General features: G+C 54.5%; 1 protein-coding gene across 2 annotated transcripts in view; it reads left to right on the top strand.

Moving 5' to 3' along the window:
- Positions 1-24,937, top strand: part of HDAC7 (histone deacetylase 7) — a 91,669-nt gene that overhangs the window by 12,038 nt on the left and 54,694 nt on the right. Inside the window, exon 1 of one of the 2 annotated variants that reach the window (XM_075049514.1) lies at positions 22,660-22,755. The exons of the other annotated variant lie outside the window; for it this stretch is intronic. The gene's annotated coding sequence lies outside the window, so the exon portion shown is untranslated. Of the gene's footprint in view, positions 1-22,659; positions 22,756-24,937 lie in introns of those variants that run through there. 2 annotated transcript variants of the gene reach the window in all.

Genomic DNA, 24,937 nt, shown 5'->3' on the forward strand with positions numbered 1-24,937 from the left:
GTTTGCAGGTAGCAAAGTCCGTGGTCTGGAAATGCTGGGGGGGGTTCCAGTTTCTTTCAGCTGCACAAGCGCTGGTAAGGTCTGGTTTTATGAACAAAACTACTGTTGCGAGGTTTTCTCGGGCTCCCGGACGTAAGAGGGTGGAAAATGGGGATAAACCGCTAATGGGATAAACAGAGCGCTCGCGACCACCGTTATATTGCTAACATTTGAGACCTTTATAGCAGCTGTAAAGGGAGGAGAGCTGCTCCATCCCTGGGGAGCCGCACAGTGTCATTGCTGCTGTTTGTTGAAAGGGAAATCCAGCGAGACCCATGTGTCCAACCTGGGTGCTCGGAGCCCACCGGCACCACGCGGCAGGGAGGGCTGACCGGTGCCGCTGGGAACAAAGTGGCACTTTTCGGTGCTGCTTTTAGGACCTCTCTTGATGTGCATCACCCAGCGACACCTGAACATAAAGACGCGGGACGCTGTCTTTACGTCCCTTGCCTTTCCACCATGTCTTCACAGTCCTCAAGGCACTGGCCCGTGTTTTCATGGGGGCTACAAGCTCGTCTTGGTCACACCGACCCCGTGTTGCCCTCTGCCCAGTACAATCTTCTCTGGGGGTGATGGAGACTTGGCTGCAGCCTCTGCCCCAGCCTTGAGACACATGGGCCATGTGTTTGAGTCACCCCAGGCTGGTTATTGTGCACAAGGGCAGCAGCACGCTGCCGCTTTTAGCAAAAGACCGAATCGCTTGGTTGCAGGGTTTCTGAGGTCAGGTTGATGGAGTGCCTTGTCCCAGCCCCGTGGGGAGGGGGACAGGACTGAAAACACCCCCCCCAGCTGCAGACTTTCCCATCCTATGCTCCCACACCACCTCAGGCACCCAGAGACTCCCAGCACCATCCAGACCCCGACACCTTTGTGTCCCTGAAGCGACGCATCCGTGCACAAGGAGGTTTCCGATGCTCCGGAACTCTTTTCCCAACGTGACAACATTTTCAAAACCAGCAACTGGGGCCTCAAGATTACCCAAACCTTGTTTTTCAGAGGGGGTGGCACAGGCAACACGGAGCCTCCAAATAACCCTTGATGTGGAGGAGCTGCAGAGCCAAACTCCAGCGTGGGCAGCATCCCGTGGGCAGCATCCCATGGGCAGCATCCCGAACGCCGAAACCTCGCGCCGGCCGGGTAAATCGGCTTGTCATGGGGTGGGCTGTGGGGCCAGGTCCCGCGAGTTAATCGAGGGCACTTTTTCATGGCTAATACCTCGCTCGTTTGTGCAGCAGCGGCTTCCTGTTTGACTCACACCTGACAGCCCCGCTGCATAAGTCGGGGCCTCTCGCGCTTGCAAGCAACTGAATGGGGCTGTTTACAATTAGAGAACATGGGATTCCCAGAAAGAGGCTCAGACCGGACATCCTGAAGCGAAATACCCCAGGCGTCACCGGCTAAAAATAACCGTAGCAGAACAGTCACCAAACAAACAGCGCGTTAACACCAGTCCCGACACCGAGCTCTCACGTATCCCGTGGCACAGGGGGGGAGCAGCAGACGGAGGGGCACTGAAAGCGCCGGCTTTCCCTACCCCCACGGGGTTTTTCTGGCATAACGTGGTGCTACCAAGGCTGGTGGCTGTCACTTGCAGTGATTTCTCTTTGTTTCTGGTTTATTTAGTGGGAGGGGGGAGTGAGGCAAGGGTTAAAATATAAATAAAACAAGTTGCAGGCAGAAATGGCTGGTGGAAATCAGTTTAGCCCACTGATGGGCTGGGGGAAGCTGTGGAGGATGGGAAGCAAAGGAGGGACAGCCTCTGCGAGGATGGGGACTTTGCTGGCCGGCTCTGGACCTGGAGCTGGTGTTCCGCGGCTGGGTAGGCAGATATCCTTGCGACCAGCTCTGGGGGATGCTGAACAGCCTCAAGGAGCGATGCAAGCTACTGCTTCTCATCTGGGGTCTGTACTGGGAACATGTCTCCCACTGGAACCCCCTGGCTGGGGCTCATAGGGGTTTTTATAATAAATGATCACAACAGCCGGAGGGGGAACCAGCCCCGCGGCACCGCTCAGCTCTCCGTGGCTGGTGGAGCGGTGGGAGCTGCAGGGTGGTCTCAGTAACGCTGCTCTGCGTTTCTGAGCAGGGTCCTGCTGTGGTTTCCCACTTGCATCCTCAGGAGAAGCAAGTGCCCAACTCGAGAGCCTTTTCCAGCCTTTCTCCGGGACAGCACCAACAAAGTGGCTGGCAGGAAGAGATTGCACGTGAAAAAGACTCGACAGCGCTTACTAATCCCTTATGAAATTTTCCAGGACCTGAGTCAGAACTAGGGAAGGGGAAGGTGCTAATGTCCCTGGTCCTTTGAGCAGGGCTCAGAAAATGGGGACGCGAGATGGTGGCGGGACCAACCTCAGCCCGAGCTGAGATGTGCATTGCGGTAGCCTGCGCACGAAGCAGGGAGCTGCTGGCTTTGCATCTCCTCCCTGATGCTCGCCGGCTTGAGGAAGAGACAATAAGACAGCTCAGAGCAAAAGGGCACAGAAAGGATCCTAAAGACTCAGGCCAACAGCACTAGTCCAGTCAACCTCTTTCTAACAGAGATTTGAGAAGATAGGAGCTCCCGTTAAAAGGCACTTACGCAATAGGTTGCTATGAGAGGAAGTTTCTCTTTAACCCCAGGCAGTTAGTGGTTGATTTATGTCCTACAGCTTTAGATTTTATAAGTTGCAGGGGTGTTGCATAAGATGATTTGACCCTATATATCTTATAAACTTTTTCTGTTGGGGAACATCTACTCTTTTATCCGCCTCTCGCATGCCTGATACCTTGGTGATGTAAAGGGAAGGAAAACAACATGGCTCAGGTTATCTTATGAGAGTGAATCCCCAAGTTTTCTCAGAGGCAGTGCTGGATTTGGATCTTCCTGAGCTTTACCCAGGGGACTGCCCACTTTTCCTTACTAGTTATATCCCCCCCAAAAAATAACAGAGGCTCTGTCTCTCTGTGTGCCCTCAATTTCTCCTGCTCTCTTCATGTACGGAGTTATAGTTGGTGGCTTTTGCTCTTAAGCAATAAATACCACAGTGGGGAATAGTCCAGGGGTGGGGACGTGGGGAGTGGACTGCTGTAGACAATTTTGCACCATGTTACTTAGTTCGTGTAGGCATTCACCCTAGACTTAAGGGCCCTGGGGACCACTTCCAGTCCCGTGGTCTTTCCTAGGTAAGAGCTATCACTTAGTGGGAGTCAATTCATTTCATGGCAGGGGAGACAGACGAGTATTCTGCCTCATGGAAACTTCACTTGGGGTCTCTCCTGATTTGCCATTTGCCTTTAACCTAAAATAAGTTATTTAAACAAAAAGTGCACATTAGCGATTTGTGAACAGAAGGACAATTACAGGGAGAAAACTAATTTCCACCAGCGTGGTGGGAGAAAGACACTGCTACATTGTCTGAGCCGCGGTATCCTTCCCAGCAGAAGAACCGGTCCAGGTTCTCTGCCTCCAGCTATTTCGAATGACGATAGTTTGTGAACTCGGCCTCTTGTTCTTGGCCTCCTTCTTGGAGTCCCGCCACGGGCTGTCTCGCTGCTACGGCAGCAGCAATACCTCCAGGCCTTTCCTTCGACAGCTGCCTGTGTAAAAAACTTGATTTGCTCAGCGGAGGACCAGGCTCCTCCATCTGCTCTCGACCAGCGCAAAAGCTGAGGAAACAGCCAGCTCACGGTAAATATTGCACTGGAGGGACAGGCTGCCAAGCACAGGGAGGACGATATTGGTGCTCTGAGATGGAGAACGGAGAGTTGGGGCAATTCCCGCTTTTGTTAGAGACTCCCCTGTTGCCCTCGAGCAAGCCCATTACGCTTGGGCATCAGCTCGCCCTTCTTGCAGAATGGGGGGGACAGCGTCTCTCTTTTTGTCTGTCTTGTTAATGGGGACTGGCCCTTCGTTTGCGTGGGTGTCTGCTGCCGTTTGGAAATCTGAGCTTTAGGTTGTAAATTCTCAAAGGGAGGGATTTTTCCCTTCCTGGGTGAGTGTGGGTGGCTCCGAAGCTGCTCCAATTTTAGTCTCCCCGCACCACCCAGATATAAAACTGGGCATCTTGCTGCATCTGCTCCTGGGATATTCATTGTCCGGGAATCCCCGGGTGACCAATTATGCCAGCAGGAGCATTCATGGAAACAGGCCATTTTCTGCGACAGCTCAAAGTGTTTGCAAAAGGTTGGTAGAGTCCCAAGAGCTTCTGGCAGCTTCATTTTATTTTGAAACTGGTTGGCCCCCAGCTGGGTGTGAGAGTAAAATGAAAGGATGCGAGATAAACCCACTTGTGCGAGAGAGTGAGCCGCTGCCCGAGGCAGCGCAGCATCAGAGGTCGTCATTCTGAAACCGAGCATGGAAACTGCACCGAGAAGAAAGCTAGAGAGCAGGGCTCGGGCTCCTCGCCACACACGGTGCAGACCACACTAAAGAGCTGCTCTGCCTGGGGACTGTCACATGCACTGGGGCAAAAGAGAGGCAGAAACCTAAAGGGCAGGAGGCAGCTCCCACCGGGCAGATGAGCACTGACAACAAAGGTACTCTCGTCCTGTCCGGGCTACTCTCGTCCAACCCATCTTTTGTGTTTAAATGTGTCTTTGGGCTTGCTTTATTCCCCTGCTCTTTGCTGAACATCTCTGTCATGTTGCTGTGATTGCCACCGTCGCTGCGCGGGTGGTTTTAGGCATCCCCTGGCCTGAGCTGCTTGGGAGGATGAGGAGGATGTGGAGGTGGAGGGGAGTGAACGGCGAGGTATGGAGAAGAGGAGGCTCTGGTCAGTTCTTAAAGCTTGCGTTTGCATTTTGTTTACTGCCAAGCAAGCTGCCAGCCTGCTCAAGAGCCTGGGTAGCGTTTATCAGGAAATAAGGTTGGTGTGTGCTGTGTTTGTAGCTCCAGTACCTTGTGACCCAGACCATACCCTGCCCAAGAGCACGCAGGGATTTAGGAATTTGTAGTCCGCTTCACCCATTGTTGTGTGGTGTGTACTGTGTTATTCCTGACTGCTCTTGCCTGGGTAGCCCTAGCTCAGCATCTCCATCCCCCCAGCTGGTACAGCCTCTTGTATTTTAAGTAGCTGAGAGATGCTGTGATGGACGGGCTGTAGTAGAGGGCTTAATACAGAGGATCTCCTGGTGGACATCAGCCAGGAAGGGAACGGCCGACAGGGCAGGTAGTCCTTGCTCATGTTCACCGTCGGTTGCTCACCATACAGCACGTGACAGTCTCCTAGCAGACGGGGGTAGCCCCCCTCTTTCAGGTGAGAAAGACATTGCGTTAGGTGTAACACAGTAGGAAACAGCACTGGGTCTTGTGGGACCTCTAGCGGGTCTCTCCAACTTCCAGGCTAGATGCTCAGTTACAGGTTTACACCTTCAAAGCACGAAGGTCTCATTGCTGCTCCTCAAGACCCTCCTGTGTGCGCTGCACTGTGGACACTGTGTTGCCGTATGACCCCCAGCATGGATGGCTTTACTGGACGTGAGCTAACCTGAGACTAGCTCCGTGGTGCTAAACCACGACGATATACAATAGCTGCGGCATTTGCTTACATTACATGAACGATTTCTTCTCTGTACACCAATATTCGCCTTGCAGAGCCCTGGTCTGGACCAAGTGACTGGAGCCAGGACAAGGGGAGCATCTCTCCACTTTCTTCATCCCCAGAAAGGTATTACAGCTCTTCTCTTGCCACTCCCTGGTACTTCCTTGCTCTCCTTCAGTGAATAGGTTGGGAAATTGCATCAAGATAGAAATGTGCAGGTCATGACACCACGGTTAGGAGGAGGGAAGTTGTGATGGAAGAACTTGTTGAGTTTTGTCCTACCTCAAAAGTGCTGAAACTGGTGTAATGCTCCCACACCCCAGCCTGGGAATTTCCAACTAAAACCAACTGGTTTTGGTTCTCTGGGCTGTAGAGAAAGCTGAGCACATGCTCAGGGTGCCCTAGATGTTTCAGAAACCAGGACACAAACTGGAAGATCTGACACTTTTAAAGTGTCAGGACCCTTAAAGCTAAATCTCATGATCTGTAGGCATCCGACGTGACTTTTGGATGGTTGACCCTGGCAACACAACAGCTCTGTTTCAAGCATCTTGTCTCCTGGCTTTCATAGTGAGAAAGAAAGGAGAGGGAGAGGACACAGCACTAAGGAAAATTGAGCCCTACACATGATGGGATACTGTTGAGAAATAGGGAAGAAAGTGCAGGAACTTTGTAGAGCTCAAGCAGCGGGAAGGCTTTCAATCCCAGGGTTCCTACAACCACTTCCAGGCCAAGAAAACACCTTCAGGGCTGTTCTCTACAGCTGGAGACAGCACCACCTGATCATGGTTAACAATTCGTGCAAATTAGAGTCAATTACAGTCGGTTAGCAAGGAGACGGAGGGAGATCTAGCAGACCCTCTCCTCCTTCACCCACTCTTTCCTCTGTTGCTTTCCTCTTGTATTAAATCTTCATCAGCTATGAGCTCTGGTTTGGTGTCATCTTTGTTCCCCGCCTACGGTAGTGAGGCCAAATGCTTCTTTGGAGGAGAGAGGGAAGGAGCTGAGTGAGAAATGCAGCTAGAGATGCTTACAAGGCAAGTGCCAAAGTGCACCAAGCCCCTGAGGATGCTCCAGGGTAATTGAAGGCTTCAAGGAAAGCTGCAGGGGACCAAATGAGTAAAAGATAGCTGCTTCAAAAATCCTTTTGTATCAGAGGTCATAAGGTTTTTTTAACAGGCTGAACTTGAGTTATGAGATGCTGGTGCCAGCCCTTGGATAACAGTGCAGTCCTAGAAGGACTGAAACTTTTGAAGGATACTGGTTTCAGGTAAGAACTCAAAAAAAGAGGCTCTCGCGTGGCATTTATAACAGTTTTGATTGTGCTGAGTCCAAAGGGCAATTCTGGAGGGCTTGTGAACTCTGTAGTTCATGGTCAGACGGTAATGGGGACTGGAGATGAGACCTTGTGGAAAAAAACCTTGGGGGGTGTGTGTGTGTGTCTTGATTCAAGCAGTAAAACTCAGAGGGGGGGCAAGAGAGAACCAGCCTTTGGTGGGGAATCGAGGCAATGCCACTGGGCGAGCAGCCTGTGAGTGACAGCCTGAGATGAGAAAAATGAGGAAAAAGTGAAAACTCCAGGGATGGGACTGTGAAAAAGCAAACAGGGAGTTGATAAGAAGTGGCCAGGGAGGCTTCATGCAGCAGGAGAGAGCACAGGCACCCACGGCAGAGCTGCTGCCTTCGCGGGGAGCAAAACTTCAAATGCCTTCAACTAATGACTGAAAATACCTAAAAGAAGCAGAATTTATCTATTCTGTGTGCTGAAGAGGGTTAATTGACAGAGCTGTTGAAGGTGCAGCCATGCACAGTGGCTAGGCTGTACTTAATGTTAAAACCACTTTACTTGCAGAAGTAAAGCGAGGAAGCCCAGTGGTTAAAGCTTACTCCACACGGACGGGGTCATTCTTACCACGGGTGTTTGTGAGCTCCGTATTGAAAACCTGAAAGATCCCTACTGGTAGGATAAAAAGGGTAAAAAGTCTCTTTTGCTGTTTCTTGACAGTCTGATATCCCATGTGTCAGAGAAAGCCCTTCTAGGGCTGAGCATAACTTAGAGTCTTGAGCTGACACTGGGCAAAGAAAACCTGAAAAGATGCAGACTTGACAAATAAAAGCTCCTTTGGTGGCAATTTCAGAACTTTACGGCCAGTCCACATTCACCTGGTCTTTTCCTGTGTTTCTTGGGAAATCAAGATAGGATGGTTTTGGATAAATTGTTCTTGGTGTTTAGAAAAAGCCTCACTGGCGAACCCAGGAGTGTCTCCTTGCCCTGCAATTGCAGGCAGAGCCAAACTCTGTTAGCAATGGCAGAGAATGAGCCACACATCATTATTAGGAGGTCGAGGGGGCTTTTTTTAACCCAAACAGGATGATTTCCAACCGATTACTTTGAATCTGAAGGATGAGTAATTGTGTGGTCATGGGGATGGTGAGTTTACAATTGTTAAAAGAAAGCCTTAAAAATTGTTGAGTGTCGTGTTCAAAGCTCGTGTGAGGGCAGCACCCATGTACTGGGGACCACAATACGCTGAAACGTTGCTCAATGAAACTTCAAACTAGATGGCTTCATTGTATAAGCATTGTTTTTTAAAAATAGCTTTATTGGAAACGTTCACATCCGTCGTGGGCAATTGCAGCAGAGAAGGTCAGAAGAGAAAAGCCAGGGGTGTGTTGGAAATGGGAGCGTGCATGGGTAGGATTTTCTGCTCCTTCTTTTTGGGATGGCTCTGTAGGAGAGGAAAAGAAACCTTCAGCTCTCGGCAAGAGGAGGTGGAGAGGAAACGGACCCTGAGTCAGAGCTGACGAGGCTCTGAAGGGCTCGGGATGCGGGCAGCAGCGGGCAGGGCGAGCAGGCAGCGCGGGGCTGCAGCCCGGGACCCGCTCCCGAGGCGAGTAACTCCGAGCTGGGCTGAGACCTCGGTGGTTTGTCCTCGAAGGGAAGGTGGCTGGTGTGAATGATGAGGAGCTTTTTGGTGGGATCCAGTTGATGTCTGTCGCAAGAAAAATTCATAGGTGTCTGGCCGTGATGCCTCTCCCAGGGCCTCCTTCCTCCAACTTTTCTTTGCCTCCCTCAGATAAAAACCCATCAGAGTTATTAGCGCCATTTCAAAGACACCATCAACCACAACCAAAGCCATGGCTTAGACAGCAAAGTGTTAAAGTCTGTCCTGGAAACTCTTTGGGAGGAAGGGAGCTGGCCAGAGGCAGATTTGGGTCCCTGCCAGCTGCTGCAGAGCAGCCTCGGCTGCCTCCTGGCCACCTCCTGGCCACCCTCCCTGCCAGCCCCCTGGCCGGGACGCATGCACGTCTTGGGTTGTCCCCTCACTTTCTTGGGATTTCTGTGATCTGTCATGTGAGCAGTGCTGGGTTGCTCATCTAGGCATCATGGCTTGCTCCCCTTGGCTCTGCTGGCACCTTCTTCCATCCTACTCCATGACGGAGGGGCTTCGCCAGCACCTCGGAGCACTTTGTGTAGCTGCACCCAGGAATCCTCCTGGCTCCTACCACAGCTGGCCCATGTCCCAGCTCCAGGAGGAAACCCAGGATGTCCCCGCGCTCACAGTTTTTGCCTTTGCACTCACTGTCTGCCACTGCTGGAAGTTGCTTTGAGCCATGTCACGGCGGAGAAGGTCTCCTTTGGGATGGCAGTGACATGGGCATGTCCTGGGAGAAGGAAGGGCTGAGCCCAAGAGGCAACCTGGAGCTGGCCGGGGAGTTCCCTGCAAATCTGGCCCATCTGCCAAGGCATCCAGAGAGCTGGGAGGCCGTGGAAAGGCTGCCAGCATCGCTGCCAAGCACAAAATGGAAACATGACCTCAGCCTGAGAGCAAAACTGCCCTTCGCTTGGAGGTCTGGCCACTTCTGCAGCTGGTGGGGCCGCTACCTCGGCCCCGCTCGCGGTGGTCCCAGGGAGCCCGTGATGCCAGGAGGCTCGCTGGCTCTGCTGTGTTGGCCAGCCTGAGCTGTTCTTCTCAACAGTCTCCCTCACGAGGGACATCTGGGTGTGTTAAAAGCAGAAGCCACCAGGACTGGCCTGGCTGTGGGTAGGATGTGGTTGCTCAGCAGCCTTTGGGCACATCCTTGCCCAGGGGTTTGAGACATCTCCATCAGCACAACTCATTATATTTGCCTCTTTGGTTGTCACCTTTAGCTCTCTGAATGTGCCCGTTCTGCAGTTGTCAGAAATCAGTTTGGACTCCTCGGTGGCTTTTGGAGATGCTGAGGCATTGACAAAACTTTTGCAGTCAGACCTTGTGGGAATGGAGGGAGAAGAGGAGGAGAGCTGGTGCCCAAACTGACTTCAGAGGGTGGACTGGTTGCATGAAAGCAACCCCTGGGGTACCCAGGGTGTCGGGAGCTGGTGGTTTATTTGCCTCGCTGAATTAATCTTGGGTCAGGCACTTCTCTTCACATTCTCTGCCAGGGACGGTGAGCTCTGGATGTTTCTGAGCAAGCTGCAAGGGCACCTGTACGTGTGTCTGTGTCCACTTGGTGGCACTGTGTCTGCCTTGGTTCCTGCAGGTGAGGTGCCTGACCTGCTTTTGGAAGATGCTTTCAGATCCTCAGATTAGCTTATACTACAGCTGTAGTGGTGTTGCTCTGGGTACCTGCGCTGCAGGACCGTTCTGCAGGGATGCTCTGGGTACCTGCGCTGCACGGCTGCAGCCAGGCTCTTCACCACGGTGCACAGCAGGAGGAACCATGAGCATGAGTTGAAATAAGAGTGGTTCTGGCTGGATATGAAGAGGAACTTTTTCCTCTATGAGGATGGTCAAGCATTGGAATAGGTTGTGCAGGCTCCATCCTTCAGCTTTTCAGGACCAAAGCCCGAAGCATCTTACTCTGATCTCATAGCTGTCCATGTTTCAAGCAGGAGGTTGAACCAGAGACCTCCAGAAGTCCCTTCCAACTTGAATTATCCTATGATGACTCTTCTGGCCATAGTAGGAACTTTGCTGCTTATATTTTCACATCTCAACCCATCTGCTGGCAGCAGCTGGCATGTCCTCCTCCCACCCACCTCCTTGACCATGAGGGCGTCCAGCTCCTGGCTTTCTCAGTGCGTCTCTCTCAGCAAGCTCTGAGCATGATACAATCCATTCCACGTCACCCGTTTCTGCTGCCGACGCATTCGCCGGTGAACCGGCACCAAGGAGCTGAGTGTTGCCTCCAGCCTCTGCAGGCAGGCTGGGAGCTGAGGTCATTGCTTGCTGGGTGGAAAGATTTACTAGCACAGTCGTTCCTGATGTGTTTTCTGAGCCTTTTTGAAAGGCAGGAATCCACCTTCCCCTGCAGACCCGCCTAGTCTGTTGGCGCGGGTGCTTTGCTAAGTCTGGAGACAGCTCTCTGGCCGTTTAGGTAGACCCTGTCCAGGAAGGGGACAGTGCGGTTGCTGTCATGAAGCCTTAAAACATGTTGGTCTTCCTTCTCTAGCCCAGTCCAACCTCACAGTGTTTCCTTTCCCAGGACTGGAGCGCTTGGGTGAGCTCCACATTCTTATTAATAAGAGAGCAGGTATTGATTCAAGCTGTTGAATTGATGGAGAAAGTACTTTGCCCCTGGATGGATTATAACATCCCTTAAATGCTCTTTATTTCTCATTGAAATCTGTTTATCTCCATCTGGATCTTGCTCTGCTGTTGGACAAGAAAAATCCTTCTGCACTGAGAAATTTTTAAATGCCTCTAATCGCAGGTCATTCATCCCATCACCTTCCCCTGGATGCACACAGCGCTCTTCAGCCTCTCATTGCACGGCAGGACATACGGACTCTGAATCTTTACTGACCTGCTGTGATGTTTTACCATCCTTCTTCAAGGGCAGGTGCCAGAGCCAGGGTCTGTGCTCGCGCCTTCAGAGGTGTGTTAGGCTTTGGAGAAGCCAAGCACATAGATTTGACTTTCCTGAAGGCGTGAATTCACCTTACCCGCCTTTAGATGCCTTCACCTGAGCATCACTTCAAAGTCAACAGAGGGGAACAACTTTTCTAGGGCATGAGTCATCTGGGCTATTTTGGAGATGAACCATACGAGCTCTGCCCAGGGATTTCACGTGTGGTTTTTCACTTGAGTGATTGATATGGTGCCCATGGAAAGTTGCCCTCCTAGGTCAGTTTGATTGTGTTTTCTATCAGCCAACCTACGGCAAGCTGCTAGCTGCAGATCAATATTTCCTTCTTCTAACTGGCTTGATGAGAAAATCACAACTGCCTGGGTCAGGTTAAGAAACTGCCATTTCTCTTTTAGCCGTCGCTGCCAAACTGAAGCAAACTTGTGTGGTTCCTGTGCCCAGGCTGGCTCTGAAGAGCTTTAAGATGAGGTGCAACTGTCTTTTTTGTGCCCTGATAGTCAACGATCTGCTTTATATGCCTGAAAGGCTTGGAGAGGAAAAGCCACCCGCAAAGCCTCGTGAGCCACCCAAACCCCTTCTCTGCTGGGGAACCCCCTGGCCCCAGTTTTTTGCAGGGCACACGCAGACGGCAGGGGCCAGGGGGGGTGGGAAGGGCAGGACCCACAGCGGTGGCACCCCTGATGCTCTGGTGGTCCCCAAACCCACCCTGAGGGTGGAAGAAGAGCCCGTTTTTTGCTGTAGGTGCAGGACAGGCTGGCAGCGGGGACCCGGGGTGGACTCCGGACGGGTGGCCAAGGAGGTTGTGCCATAACGGGGGGGTTACAACCTCTGCTGCCAACGTGCCCGGCAGCTCAGAGCAGTGCCCAGAGCGTGCCAGAGGCTTTTGTTCATTCTCCTGGTGTTTAGGAAAACACAGTTTTGCCGGCTATTATTTCTTTATCTGGATACAAACCCTCTGGGCATTTTAAAGGGAAATAAACAATTTCCAGTCACTCAGGTGGTGACATTTGCAAACTGCTGAAAACTTAGACGGCCTCTTTCTGTGAAGCTGTTTGGCCTGAGCTTCTCTAATGAAAAAGGCAAAGAAGAGCAGGTAGCAGTCGATGTATATACACGATGGGCTTTCATGCGATTGCCACATCAGAGTTGTTTTTAAGGCTATATTGAAAAGGCAGAAGTCTATAGAACCTCCTGTATAAGTTGGGCTGCGCCTTGCTTGGCAGGGAACGTGCAGAGAGGAACCCACCAGGTTGTCTCAGTGCTTGCAAATCCCATCGGAGAGGCTTGAAATTGGAGGTGCAGATTTGGGTATAAGGGAGATGACAAAGCCACCGAGTTATTGCATTTGCTCCCAGAGTCAGGAGAGGGCGTGCGGCGTGGGGCCGCAGACAGGGTTTGCTACAGAAACTTTTAGTCAACTCGAAGGTTGTTTCGAAAGCTAAATTCAGAGCCGCTCCGGCTCCTTCCCCAGCCCATTGTTGTGGTTTTACAATCACATTTTCCTGTTTTTAAAACAAATGTTTTTCTCTCCCCTGGGGCTGTACGAAAGCCCCACAAGAGCGGCAAGGGAAGGTGGTCGCAGGACCGCGCTGTGCCTGGGGGGCTGCAGACCCGGAGCAAACCCACCCGCCGGCATCGCCCCTTCCCTCCAATTGCCGTTTGCTTTGCGCAATGCGCGGCAGCGCTAACAACAGCGGGAGAGCGAAACAGGCAGGCAGAAGTGTGATTATTTTCATTTATTTATTTATTTATTTTGAAGTCGATGGTTCCTCTTTACCGCGCTGTGGTTTCATGCTCAGCAGCAGGACGGTGAAGGTATTTTTGTAGGTCTTACTCAAGGAGCGTCTATTTAAAACAAACTTTTGGGCTGCCAAGCTAAGGTCATTGTTCAGTTAAAAGCACAGGCAGAGGACGGGGCTCGTGGGGAAACGGGCTGGCTGGTGGCAGCCCCTTGAGGGCTTCTGCCACTTCGGCTGTCTGACGGGTCCTGTGAGGTGTCTGAGGGTCCTCAGAGCCCGAGTCCCATCTGAATCCGTACAGAGCGTGGACCCGCTGCGGCGTACGCAGAGGCAGTGCAAGACAAGGGCCAGTGGAGGAGAAAAACTATTTATTATACAAGTTCCTGTATGCAGAGTGTCTGCATGCTCCCAGCATTTTGCAGTCAAATATGAATAGTTGTACATTTCCTGAATGAAAGTCAAGAAGTTTACATGCTGAGCAGTAGCTCTGCTGAGCTGCTTCAGCCATGCCCGGTGTTTCCAGGCAGGATGCAACCGGGACCAAAATTGCACTGGGAGTGGGCTAACGCTTGCCCAGCATGGCCCAGGACCTGCTCAGCCCCTGTTCTGGCCCTCCTTCCTTCACTTGTACAACTGAGAGCCTGAGAGAGGAAACACAAACCCTTCGGTGCCCGGCACACGTCCCAAAGACCCGATCGATCGCCCACTGCCTGTTTACCCAAAGCACCGCTCGGCACCTCCTTTCCAGCCCAGCCGCCTGTTGCCCAATGCAGGGCGTGAGTTGCTGCTCTCGTATCGTACATCAGCAAATAAAAAAGGCATCAAGCACTCTTGTGCCCAAGTCAGCAATTCGCCCACCTGCTTGCTGGGTCAGCTAGTCCCGCTGCTGCTGGCAGGCTCAACAGGTTGGCCTCAAACCCCCCCAAGCATCCCAAATTCAATCCCCAGCAGAGAAGAAACGGGGGGGCGGGGGGAAGGAGAAAGTCAGTGATAAAAAGGTAGGAGTTGGGAGGAATGCTTTAATCCCTGGCTTGGGCACCAAGCAGGTTCCCTGACGCATTTGTAGCTGCAGGCTGCTTTGGTCAAGCTGTTTGCAGAGGGATGCAGGGCTCTCCGGCGGCACCGGCATGAGGCTGGAGTTGAGGTCAGCAGGAGGGAGGTTTTTAGATAGGACCTGAGGAAACAGCGCAGGTTTCCCTTCCAATTGCATCTCCAAACCTGCCAGTGCCAAGACATGCTGCCTTGGGTGCCGCGTTGGCTGTGGCCCTGCTCTGGCGTGATGGGGCTTATGTGGATGCTGGGAGCGGGGGCAGCTTTATCTCCCCTGACGTGCACCCCGGTGGGGTAGGTAATGTCCCTGTCTTGGTTTGTAGGTGGAAGATAAGGGCATGCTGGGAGCAGACACTGTGTGTGCTGGAGCATTATCAGATCTGCAGCTATTGAGTGAGAACAGTGATTTTCAGCATCTTATAATGAGGCTAAAGCATCCTACCGCCAGACTGCGAGTTCCTGCTGCAGCCCAGGGAGGCCAAAATATATCTGAGGCAAGAACAACCCCGTTTTCCCCTGGAAAGCAGGAGAAACCTTCATTTTTTCATATTCTATGAGGCCCACAGGTGACCTGGGATGTCCAGACCACGCACAGCCCTGGACCAGCCCTCACGAGAGCAGAGCTTTGTGGTTTCAGGACAGGCAGGTGGAGGAGCTGTGCGTTCGGGATGGAGAGCGTGGGGATGGAGGGAGGAGGACACAGATCAGCACAAAGCCAGGGCAGAGAGCGCTGGGCTGTCCCCGAGGCTGCGAATCCCACCTGCAGCTCTGTGCGCTCCCCTCTTATGCTCACGCAGCCCTTGTTTTGCTCAGGTAATTACAGAGCCGTGGGGATGCAATCAGTCCCGGCAGGGGACTGCTGGCTGCTGTTCCCTAATTTTAACAGGTCCTTCCCTGTGGTCAGCAGGATCCCCAACGCTTGAACACAGCCCTCCCGATGCTGGCAACAGCCAGGCATTCGCCCGGTCGCCACTGCACACCGCTTTGGAGATACTGGGCAGCTTTCTCTTCCCAGGGCTTCGGTTAGGGCAGCCCCATGCCAGGAGAAAACTGGCTGCAGCCCAGGTTCCCAGCGTGGCTCCATAAACCGGGGCGGGCCGGAGAGCTGAGCGCACGTCAGAGGACGCTCTCCTCCGGGGAGCATCGCTCCCGTCTGATCGAAACCGCCGTCACTCCTCACCCGCCGCAGCCACCACCTATGTGGCCTCTCGCTGTTCCAGATGTTCCCGCTCGCAGCGGGCAGAGAAGCTGCAGGCAGCAGGCGTGGGAAGGGGGAACGCGGTGGTCCTGAGCTCGGGAGGGCAGGAGGTGGTGGCTGGGGGGGGTCTCTGAGATGCTCCTGGATGGGGGACGGAGGCTGGAAGAACTGCTGAGAAGGGGGCTGCCTATGCCCCCCATGCACAGGTCTTCCCGGGCCACATGGCCGGCGTTGTGGCTCCTGCCGTTTGCGGGGTCAGGAGTGCCCCCCCAGCCCTGGTGACGTTCCTAGCCTTAACGTCGCGTTTTCCAGCTCTCTGGCTTGCTGCAGGACTTGGGAACGTGGTGTGATGGGTGGGAACTAGAAAAACACATCCAGCCGCTCAGCAAAGGCTTTGGTGGGGAAGCGCCACCGTTGCCCACCCTCCTTCCCCCTCCCAGGCAGACCAAGACCTTCTTCTGGCTCTCCTCCACCCCCAGCATCGGAGCCAACCCCGCGTGAGGATGCTGCGGGAAACGTCCCCGCTTGCTACGAGCCGGCTGCTGGGGAGCTCGGACGAGCCCGGGCAGCCTTGAGAGTCTTTTGTCTCCTTCGCCAGCAGCCTGAAGGTTGCACAATGTGTGGGGCTGAAGCGCATTCATCTCTGCCGATCAAAATAGCACGTTTCTTTCACAACCGGCAGTGGGTTCTGTACACGTCCCCCCGCCCAGCCGCAGCAGAGCCGCAGCCTTGCTGGCAATGGTCTGTAAGGGAGGAGAGACTCAAGAAAGGGAAGCGGTGCCTTGCTTTCCAGGCTAAAAATACTGGCTGCGCTTCCAAAATAATCTTGGTTGAATGATCTTAATTGACCCCATGCTCCAAGGCTGCCGGCTGGTTCAGTTCCCCAATAACTTCACTCTGAGCTTTGGCCACCTGGATGGAGGAAGGTGTCGGTGGGATCTTTTTGCTGGTGGAGGTGGGTTTTGCTTTTCACGTGTAGGTAATTTTTGAATGGGGTTGTAACGGGACAAGCCAGACCGCTGGTGCTTCTTTTTGAAAATGTGAACGTGAAAAAATTTCACGAATTTCAAAGCTGAATACAAAGACCAGAAAAACTCTGGTTTTCCAGCCCGCCCCAAATCTGACCTTTTATTTGAGCTGTTATTTTGTAAGAGAAAAACACCAGCTTCCTCCAGGATGCCCTGGGGAAGATTTCCATGAGTTATACTGGAATGGGGAGCAACCTGCAGGAATGAAGGGGCTGGCTGAGCTCAGGAGGACCAAGCCCCAGTTTGCCCTTCCCGGCGTGTTTGAACTTTCTTGAAGGATGAATTCAAGGGAACTTAGTGCACTGGACAGGAGAAAAAGCTAGATGGGGAGGATGAAACCCTTTTTCCTACTGCTGCCTAATGTAAACCATAGAGACCGGCCCCCACCAATCACACCTTTGGTTGGCTCCACTGAGTAATATGCAAATTTATGCAGAGTAGGGCTTGCTGGGACTTACGTTGTGAAGTCATTAACTGTTCTCAGAATGAGCTGTTAGTCATAAAAACATTGTCATGGCAATTTTGGCGGTGTTGGGGCTCCGGGACCAACGTCAATGTCCCACCTCGTGAGGCTGCCCGGGGTGAGGACAGAGTGGGCTTGAAGTGCCGACCCCCTGGCCAGGCAGGCGATGCTCAGGCGAGCTCTCGCAGCCCTGGGATGTTTGTGGGCTTCTTTGGTGCTCACCAGTGGGTTCAAGGCAGCTACCCAGCCCATATTCCTGCTTTCCCATCGCTCATGCATCCGGAGAGGCTTTGCATCTCATTGTGTCCCTTTCATCACTGCTTTGCTTTGTGGCATGGGTCCTCCCGCGGTCCCAAAGCACAGCCCGTGCTGGTACACACAGGGACCCCCTTCCCAGCGGGGGTGTGAGCCTCCAGCAGCCCCCAGCCACATGCTGGCTTCTTCCCCAGTCTAGGAAATGGCTGGCACTTTCGCAGCTCTCACGAAATCAAGGACGTCAACACTTCTTCCCCCACCAGTCGGCTTCCTCCACTGACACCGATGCTGAGGTTTCCTTATTATCTCCCCCAGCTTCAGTCTGGGATTCATTTGCAACTACCTTAAATGACTACCACTTCTGTTCCAGGGTTATTTTCCAAATCAGGGAGGCATTAAGTGTAACCTCCGTAATTATGAGTTAGTAGAAAAGTCTTTGTCCCTTCCTTCTGTCCTTGCTACAGACTGAACCTCTATCAGGTGCTGTTTGAGGGTTGTGCATCTCCTTAGATGAGCTTTTGCCAAGCATTTCCAAGGTGAAACTGGAGACCGATGAGGTTTTGAGAGTCTGGAAATGAAAGGGAAGGAAAAGCTGATCCAGAAGAAAACTGGCATAAATGAAAGGGAAAGAGAAAGCCCCAAAAGCGAGAGATGCACCATGAGAGGCTGCAGTTTGAGCCTCCCAGCTTTAGAGTGCCGAAAATAACCGCTTGGTAACTGGGGCTTACAACTGTGTGCCAGCCTGTGTGCATGCATGCATGCTTGATATGTAACTTCCCATATTCTGTTCTGGTATTGTAAGAATGAGCAAAATAGCTCAGCAAAAACACAGCCACTGCCCACCCATCTTTCGGTGTTTATCTCGCTGCGTCTGCACCGATTGACCTCCAGGGATGCAGGGTGCTGCAGCTGAGCAGCGGCTCTTCTAGGTCTCCTTGCTCTGGGATGAGGCAGGTTTTTGCTCTGAAGTGTTTTCTTCTTTGGAAAAGAGAAGTGTAATTCAGTGGTCAGAGAATCCCCCGTGCTTTGGATTTCCTGGAAATGCAGCTGTCCTCTTGCAGAGGAGCTGCAGCCAAATAACCACCGTCGCAGGCTCTTCACCCTGTGGTCAGTGAGGAAATCTTGGGTGATATTGCCGTGCCTTTGAACAGGATTTGAAGGCTCTGAGCACCACCTCCTTCGCTCTGCATTGGGCTCATTTACTCACTTTGAGGTGTTGGCTCCCCACCGTGCGCTGTGTGGGGATGCTGCCGTTGTCCTGCCCTCAGCTCATCCCCTCCTCATCCCGTTGTGTCCGGCTGCAACGGGAACTGCCCCTTCCCAGCCCTGATAACCCCGAAAGAGTCCATGGGCGAGCTCCTGCAGCAGGGTGATGGGAGAGCCCCGACAGCAGAGCGAGTCACTGGGAAACACGCAGGAGAAAGGTATGTCTTAAGCCTGCAATTTTAGGCAATTTAGGAGTTTTACTCGGGGCTATGTGGAAGTGCCTATCTCCAATTAGGTTTGCAAAGCTCTCCTCAGGTTAGGGCATTCTGCCAGAGCATTTGCTGCCCCTTTTCTCAGCAGTTTGGTGGCTTGGACATTCACCCAGGATGGAGGGGACTCAGGGTCAAGTTTGGCTTCTAGCATCAAGGATTGGAACCATATTCCCACTTGCCCTGGGTCTTCCTAACCACTCAGCTGAGGGATTGCTGGGACAAGCTGCTCGCGGTCCCTCCTGTTGAAGCAGGTCTGCTCTATATAATAACGAATTTATTGGGTATGAGACAATGTGGCTCCCTCCTGCTGGAGAGGAGGGTGCTCCTGTAGGTGAGCAACCTGCGTTTTGGGTCTTGCTCTAATGGTTACTGCATTTGCAGTACAGCTGCTGAGGTGGTCAGGGTTGAGAGCAAGGGGACTACAAGGAGAGGTGAGGGGAGCTGCTCTGTTTTAGGGTAGGGAAGAGGAGATGAAAGAGAGGTCTAACCACAGCCTACCGCAACCTGAGGGCAAGCACAAGACAGCAGAATCAGCCTATTCCCAGTGGTGCCACATGTTACAACCAAAAGCATCTGGGACAGTTTGCGGTTGGCCGGTACAGGCTGGACAAGTGGAGATCTTTCGCAGCCCTGGGGTAGGCCTGTAGAGAGATGGAAGGTCTCCATCCTTGGAGATGACCAGCCTGAGCGAGGGAAAGCCACGACCACCTTGCTGCGGTGGTGGGGAAGGTGCTGCTCTGAGTAGGAGGCTGGACTGGAGCCTCCGGAGGTCCCTTCCCACCAGCACTCCAACCCCTGAGACATCTGCCTGTCCCAGGGTGGCTGTAGGACCGGCGTTTTAAAAAGAAAACATCACCCAGTCCCAAAGGGATGTAGAGATGGGAGGTACTGAAGCCTGACCGCAGTGTCAAAAACCCAGGATGCTACATGCTGGATGTTCGAAAGACAACCTAAATATTCATGTGGATTTTAGAGCACCTCAAAATACCACTCTGAAAAGGAATGTTTGGCTCAACTTCAATTAAAGAGCTGCTATGCTGCTTAAATTTAAGGCAGACTGTGATCCGCGTAATATTCTGGATTAATAGAATTTAGTTTTCAAAGAGAATACACTTAGGACTAATATAAATAGCAGTAGAAAAGGCTGGCAAGCTTCATGGCTCCTTCCTGCTTGCACATCCCATATCTTTCTGGAGCCACCCTTATTTTTACCAGCCGGATGCATCAAATCCAAATGATGTGACCACTTGAAAGGACTTGTCGTTGGTGACCGAGTTCCAAGGAAACGGGCAGGAAACGGCACCAATCTGCCAAAGACAGCCCTGTGTTTTCAGCTTTGCGTCCTCTGCGCTGCCATACAGCTCTCACTGCGGACTTGTACTGGATTTCAGATTTTGTAAGTAAATCTGGGGTGGAAGAGTCTTTTCCAAACCTTAATTAAGTGAATAAGTCCGGGCTCAGGGTCCAGCTGCAAGAGATTTTAAATGTTCAGTTCCTAGCTTTTCCTTTTTAAATGTGTCTGTGAATTGTACCGGACTCTCTCGAGCAAAGAGCAGGGTCCTGCCCGAGCCAGCAGATTTGGGAAGCGACATAAAAAGCTGCAGTAACGGCAGAGCTTCTTACCAAAAAGCTCTTGCTGCAAGAGGCAAGTTTCTTAAGTTGCTGCATGTCACCAACCCGACCCTTACATTTTCTGTATCTGGGATTTATAAGCTGTAGTGAAGCTTCTCTGTGGCTCACTGATCTTAGCGGGATCGGTTTGGTAGGACCGAACACAGTACGGTTGGCGAGGAGGAGCCGTTGAACCCGCGGAGGTTAAATTCAGCGAGCACCTTGCCGTGTGACTTTCCTATGATGTTAACAAAAGTAAGATGTTAAGATAGAACCTAAATAACCTCAGTTTGAAGCAAGCATGTAAACCGAGGATGGCATCACGCGTCCAAGCAAAACACAGCTCGGGCAGAGCGACTCTCCAAAGGCAGCAGCCCCAGCAGTTAAAGCCACCACCTGCAAACGCTTTTAAGGCATTTTGGTGGTGGGTTTTACATCCCTCTGGGCTGCCGCTGGGGCTCTGCGCTGCTGTTCCTCGTGGCACGGATTATGCTTTTCTGTTTGCCCTGCATCAGCTTGCTGGTCTGTGCGATGGCACCAGCCCTGCGCGTGTGCGCGCATCAGGCACCGCAGGAGAAGCGCCGTGGAAAGCTGTGGGTGCCGGCGTGGCCCGTGGGAACAGCAGCGGCCGGACACCACGGAGCATCCCACAGCGATGCGATGAGCGGCAGTGCCCGGGTCTGGTGCGAGGCTGAGGCCATGGCGGGGAGGATTTCGGAGCACACAAGGTGCTTTTCCAGCCCAGCCACACAACGGGACCGGCTGAGGGGCTCTGCACACCCACGCCAGGCTGCAAGGGCACGGCTCAAGGAGCCCCGTTTTGGCTCAGGCTGGTGAATCCAGTTCCACCCAGAAGTGCGGGACCACAGGCTGGCCCTAAGTGCTTGACCCCCTTGGGATGATCCTAAGTCCTTGACCCCCCCCAGCCTGGTCCTAAGTGCTTGACCCCCCCGGGCTGGTCCCGGGTGCAGGAGCCCCAGGCTGGTCCTAAGTGCTTGACCCCCCCAGGCTGGTCCTAAATGCTTGACCCCCCCGGGCTGGTCCCGGGTGCAGGACCCCAAGCTGGTCCTAAGTGCTTGATCCCCCCAGGCTGATCCTAAGTGCTTGACCCCCCCCAGGCTGGTCCTAAATGCTTCACCCCCCCGGGCTGGTCCCGGGTACAGGAGCCCCAGGCTGGTCCTAAGTGTGTGACCCCCCCCAGGCTGGTCCTAAGTGTGTGACCCCCCCCCAGGCTGATCCTAAGTGCTTGACCCCCCCTAGGCTGATCCTAAGTGCTTGACCCCCCCAGGCTGGTCCTAAATGCTTGACCCCTCCGGGCTGGTCCCGGGTGCAGGAGCCCCAGGCTGGTCCTAAGTGCTTGACCCCCCCCCGGGCTGGTCCTAAGTGTGTGACCCCCCCAGGCTGGTCCTAACTGCTTGACTGCCCCTAGGCTGGTCCTAAGTGCCTGACCCCCCCTAGGCTGATCCTAAGTGCTTGACCCCCCCCAGGCTGGTCCTAAATGCTTCACCCCCCCGGGCTGGTCCCGGGTACAGGAGCCCCAGGCTGGTCCTAAGTGCTTGACCCCCCCAGGCTGGTCCTAAATGCTTGACCCCCCCGGGCTGGTCCCGGGTGCAGGACCCCAAGCTGGTCCTAAGTGCTTGACCCCCCCAGGCTGATCCTAAGTGCTTGACCCCCCCCAGGCTGGTCCTAAATGCTTCACCCCCCCGGGCTGGTCCCGGGTACAGGAGCCCCAGGCTGGTCCTAAGTGTGTGACCCCCCCCAGGCTGGTCCTAAGTGTGTGACCCCCCCGGGCTGGTCCCGGGTGCAGGACCCCAAGCTGGTCCTAAGTGCTTGACCCCCCCAGGCTGATCCTAAGTGCTTGACCCCCCCCAGGCTGGTCCTAAATGCTTCACCCCCCCCGGGCTGGTCCCGGGTACAGGAGCCCCAGGCTGGTCCTAAGTGTGTGACCCCCCCCAGGCTGGTCCTAAGTGTGTGACCCCCCCCGGGCTGGTCCTAAATCCTTGACACCCCCCCAGCCTGGTCCCGGGTGCAGAAGCCCCCCCCGGCTGGTCCTAAGTGCCTGACCCCCCCCCGGCTGGTTCTAGGTGCTTGACCCCCCCGGGCTGGTCCCGGCTTCACCCCCCCCCCCTCCGCCTCACGCGTGCACCCCGGTTCCCAACTACACAGACCCGTTCCACACACCCCCCCCCCCCTTACCCCATCCCCGGTTCGGCCCCGGGGGGGGGCGGCGGCGGCGGCGCCATTGGCCGCGGGGCGGCGCCGCCCGCAGACAACGAACGCACCGTGGGCCGGGTCGCTCCGCTCCTCCCCGCCCGGTTCCGGTGCGGCGGCGGCGGCGGTGCAGGTGGAGCCGAGCCGCCCGCGGAGCTCCGCGCTCCGCCGCCCAGCGCGGCCCGGCTGGGGGCCGCCCCCCCCCCCCACAGACACAAACCCCCCCTCACTCCTTTCGCCGCTGCCCGCCGACGAACCGGCATCGTCTTTGTCCCCGCCGCCGCCGAGCCTCAGCCCGGCCCCCGGCCGAGGTAGGCAGCGGGGGCGGTGGGGGACGTTTCCAACCTGGGCGGCTCTGTCAGCCCCGGGGAGGGGGGGGGGTGGGTGGGTGAGAGGCTTCCCCAGGGCCGAGACCCCCGTCCCCGGGCAGGAGAGGCCTCCCCCGGGCCAGGCCTGGCCCCTTTTCCCTCACAACTCCGGGGAGAGGGAGATGGCTCCCCCCAGGGCAGCCCCGGCTGAACCCGGGCCAGGCCTGGCCCCTTTTCCCTCACAACTCCGGGGAGAGGGAGATGGCTCCCCCCAGGGCAGCCCCGGCTGAACCCGGGCCAGGCCTGGCCCCTTTTCCCTCACAACTCCGGGGAGAGGGACATGGCTCCCCCCAGGGCAGCCCCGGCCGAGCCCCCCTGCAGGGCCCTGCTTCCCAAACCCCCCCCCCCGTGGGGCTGGCAGGCTCCTGTGAAGGACTCACAGATCGACGAGTCCACCCCCCCTCTGCAGCAGGGAGCCGGCCAGGCCTGGATCGAGTGTGTGTGGGGGGGTCGGGTCGCCGTCCTGGGGGTGTTGGAGCCCTGCGGCCCCTGCCTGAGGGTCCACAGCCTCCGGCTGGGCTGGGGGTGGTGGTGCACCCCGTATGGATGGAGAGCGGCTGTGTGTCCCCCGACCCCAGTATTTGGCATGTGGCGTGCCAGGCACCGGGCGAGGGAGAATCCAGCGATGGTCCTGGAGAGCCCGGGCTGGTGCTGGTGCCCAGGGAAGCATCAGGTGATGGTGGTTTCGAGAGCAGCTGATCCACGCCGGGAGGAGACGGTGTCCCATGCAAATGCCTGCGGGTGTAAGTAAGCCTGGAAAAGCTGCCAGAGCCGATGGGAGAAGACTTCAGGCTCATGAGAACCCGAGTCGTCGGGTCGAACGAGGTCCGCGGACCTGTGGCTGCCTTCAGAGCGGGTGTTTAGACAGGGTAAACCGGAGCCTGTTGTTGGCTGGAGTGTTTTTGTTCTAATCCTGTCACCTTTCTCTCCTGAAGGCCAGCTGGCGCTTGCAGGGAGCGAGGCTTTAAGGGCAGAGGAGCGACAGCACTAACAGCTCTGCTGGGTTGCATCCTTGGGTGTATTTACTGAAATAGCATCTCTTTCTCTCTGAATACCTTGTTGAGAAAGGATGCGAGCAGCTGCAATGGGAAAAGAGCTGTCAATACCCCAGGTAGCCCAGATCTGTCTGGAGACTGAGCATACGAGCCAATGCAGCCCACAGATCTGTGAGTCGTCCAAGATTTGCCCTTTGCTGGCAATCCCCAGGCTCCCGAAAAACAGATCTTCCCACACCTTTTTCCATGGTAAAGGTATTATCTGGGGTTTGAACATGTTACGAGGCTCTGCTGAGTAATGGGACGTTGAGAGGCTCCTGCAGAGGCGGTGTTGAGATGTGCTGGACTTGGCTCGGTGGTGAGTGGGCAGGAGAGACGAGGTGTTGCTTGTTGTGGGAGAGGAAGGGAAGCGAATGGCCTGAGGATTTAGGACTGTGCGGTATTTTTTGCCCAACTGTATGATCTGTAAGTGGTTTCTGCCCTGTGCTTGCTCTAGCAGACGGTCGAAGCAGCACGCTCTGGGAGGATGGGGAGGGTGGGCCCCGCTCTCTGAGGGTCCGGATGCAATACCTCTGACCAGATGTTTGCAGAGGATTTCAGCCTGGAAATCACAGCCTTTCTCAGGAGATCTCCGGCGCTTCCTGGTATGCAGTGAGGATCGGAGGATTTCAGCACTTCCTACTCGGCTGCCTGATGTGAGCAGGAAGTGGGAGCCTGAAAATGGCAGCAAAAGTGCTTGCAGCGAGGCTGGAAGCTCAACAGGCGTAAGCACGTGGGATGGTAATGAGGTTAGACCTGTCCTGAACAGGGTCCTAAACCTTTTGGACGTGTCATTTGGGAACGGACAAGTCACAATGTTAGGGCAGGTCTGTGCAAGTGTGTATCCTGTTCTGGGACCGCGTAGCAGGAGGACGGAGGTGAATGGGGACGGGTGCATGTGAGTGTGTCTTTCCCTGCAGTTGATTAAACGGCTTTGTTGCATCCTGCTGGGGCTCGGACGGGAACATCCCCAGGGCAGGGAGAGGCTCATGTTTTGGGTTGGTGCTGGGTGCTGTCCAGTGCAGTTCTGATCTGGTAGAGGTGTTTCAATGTGACACGGTGTTATATCCGGGCTAGCAAAGTGGTAAACT

This window comes from Buteo buteo, chromosome 17 (assembly GCF_964188355.1).
Source record: "Buteo buteo chromosome 17, bButBut1.hap1.1, whole genome shotgun sequence".
Taxonomy (NCBI): Eukaryota; Metazoa; Chordata; class Aves; order Accipitriformes; family Accipitridae; genus Buteo; species Buteo buteo.